The sequence below is a fragment of the Nuphar pumila genome, chromosome 2 (genome assembly GCF_984573655.1).
Source record: "Nuphar pumila chromosome 2, dmNupPumi1.hap1.1, whole genome shotgun sequence".
Classification (NCBI taxonomy): Eukaryota; Viridiplantae; Streptophyta; class Magnoliopsida; order Nymphaeales; family Nymphaeaceae; genus Nuphar; species Nuphar pumila.
Window position 1 is genome coordinate 5886570 of NC_143250.1, and position 2790 is coordinate 5889359.

Consider the following 2790-nt stretch of genomic DNA (forward strand, 5'->3'; position numbering starts at 1 on the left):
TTCACAGCTGCCACCACTTTATGATGATGACTTGACTCTTGAGTTGGATTGAGGGTCTACCATGGCTCTTTTTGGCATTCTCCCAAATTATAAAAAGTCAAAACCCAATACATTCTTTGGAAGAAGAAGAGAAATGATGGAAAATTAGAGAGATTTGGAATTGGAATTAGCCAACCCATTCAATTCTAAACTCCCCAACATACGGCTGAGGAATTGTTTATTCACAGTTCCATCAGTCATTCTGACTCCTGATAAAGCATAAAATAAGTAAACAACCTAGAATTTTACAAGTAAAAAGAAAACTTTTAAAAGGTTTTCTGATTGTAGACAACACCATTATTTTCCCAGGGACAGAATTCTCACGTAATCTTTTTTTTTTTTCCTTCCAAAAATTAGTAACGAAAATAACATCAGTAGCGATCAACAATCTCTTGTTAATAAGCAATATACAGCGAAGGAGAAATATAGAAAATGCAAGAACAAGGCACAAAATTGACGAGTTCTGCTTTAGACTGCTGTAGCCAGTTCACGCAAGAAAAACATAGACAAACAAACACTGTAAGATCCAAGAGATGTGGAGGAAACATGAGTAGAGGAATCAAAAGGTGTGCATCTTTTCGGAGAAGCGATTTCATCACCTTCTCGATAGCTTCTGCGGAAGCATTTGAGCAGGCACATGCAGCAGAAGATTCTTTCATGGTCAGAAGAAGGCTCTGGAAGCTGCTGATTGATTCCACAGGGCGTCTCCTCCTCACCGATTATTGTAGTGTCAATTCCATGCTCAATGTTTCTGGATGGTGACCCCACATCTTGCACAACAACAGTGGTAGCAACGTGTGCATGAGCTTCCAATGCCGATGGCAGAGCACTGTCCCTCCATTCGACCCTCTCATCAGATACTGAGCTGATTGATTCAAGGACAAAATCACTAGGGAAAATCAGCTTTTGCCATTCCCTGCGACCTTTTGAGGTGCGGTAATCCTGTTCTTCCAGTTCTCTGTGCCTTGATTGAGTTGCGGTAATCCTTTTTTTCCCATGAAAAATTAGTAACGAAAATAACATCAGTAGGGATCAGCAATAATAAGCAATATACAGCAAAGGAAAAATATTAACAGCGCAAGAACAGGACACAACATTAAAAGGTGCGAATCTTTTCGGAATTATGAGATGGTAATTACTACACTCTAGGGATTTATGAGATTACGGAGAAGCGATTTCATCACCTACTCATTAGCGTTTGCGGAAGCCTTTGATGCAGAAAATGAGCAGACACACGCAGAAGATTCCGAATGCCATTGGAAATGCTACATTCCGTTTTCCATGTTTATTTTCCTTCTCGTGTATGCTTGATCTTTCTTGGTCAGAAGACAACTCTGAAAGCTGCTGATTGATTCCACAGGGTGTCTCCTCCTCACCGATTATTGTAGTGTCAATTCCATGCTCAGTGTTTCTGGATGGTGACCCCACATCGTTCACAACAATAGCGGAAGCAGATACTGAGCTGATTGATTGAGGGACATAATCACTAGGGAAAATCAGCTTTTGCCATTCCCTGCGACCTTTCGACTTGGGGTAATCCAGTTCTATGCGCCTTTCTTGATTCCCAACCCTGACGAGCAATTTCCAGCAGGAAGAGGAAAATAGGCGATAGATCTTCCTGTACTCCTGGGTCCTTTTAGAGTATCCACTTATCAATACTTCTTCCTCTTCTTCTTCGTGGCATTCTTCGGGACGCTCCTCAAGTTTACTCTTTTCTTCTTCTTCTTCTTCTTCTTCTTCTTCTTCTTCTTCTTCTTCTTCTTCTTCTGCGTAAAATTCTTCAGGACTTTCCTCAATTTTATACTCTTCACCTTCTTCCCCATCGTTGCTTTCCTCTGCAGGTACTTCACCTTCTTCCCCTTCGTTGCTTTCCTCAGCAGATTCTTCACCTTCTTTGTGGTTCTCAATCTTATTTTCTAGGTCCACTTCCTCCTCTTCACCGTCAATATCCCCCACGATTAAATGATCTAAACTTTTCAACTCCCATAAAGGAAGTGGAGTTGTCAGCTTTGTAGCATGGATGTCCAACTTCTCCAGCTTCTCAAGGGACACTATGGATCTGGGAAGCTCTTTAATGTCAGTGCGATCCAAACTGAGTTCTTTTAGGTTTACCAGATTCCCCAAAGAATGAGGCAATGCACTTATTTGCTTACAGCCCGAAAAAATTAATCTCTGCAGTTCAGTCAACCCCCGAATTGAATCCGGCAAGCTTGTTAGCCTATCACAATCATACAGAGATAGTTCTTCTAAATTGTGAAGGGACCCAATAGAAAGGGGCAGCTCTCTAATTTTTGTTCCAACAAGATCCAAGTAACGTAACTTGTTCAAGTTCCCAATTGAATCCGGCAAGCTTCTTAGCCTATGACAATAATGCAGAGATAGTGCTTCTAAATTGTGAAGGGACCCAATAGAAAAGGGAAGCTCTGTAATTTTTGTCAAGTCAAGACGCAATGAGCGTAACTTCATATTGCAAATTGAATCCGGCAAGCTTCTTAGCTTATCATAAGCATATAGAGATAGTTCCTCTAAATTGTGAAGAGACCCAATAGAAGGGGGAAGCACTCTAATTTTTGTCTCACCAAGATTCAACTCACGTAACTTGTTCAAGTTCCCAATTGAATCCGGCAAGCTTCTTAGTGAATCACAACCATCCATAGATAATTTCTCTAAATTGTGAAGGGACCCAATAGAAAGGGGCAGCTCTCTAATTTTTGTTTGACGAAGATACAATTCACGTAACTTGTTCAAGTT

The 2790-nt window shown here is 40.9% G+C and overlaps 1 long non-coding RNA gene across 1 annotated transcript; it reads right to left on the reverse strand.

The window, feature by feature from the left end:
- Positions 1-334: 334 nt before the first annotated feature.
- On the reverse strand, positions 335-1723 carry LOC149844588 (uncharacterized). Its single transcript, XR_016429769.1, has 2 exons — positions 1224-1723; positions 335-1024 (listed from the first exon to the last, which is right to left on the reverse strand). It is a non-coding gene; the product is annotated as an uncharacterized LOC149844588 (long non-coding RNA).
- Between the last annotated feature and the right edge of the window lie 1067 nt (positions 1724-2790).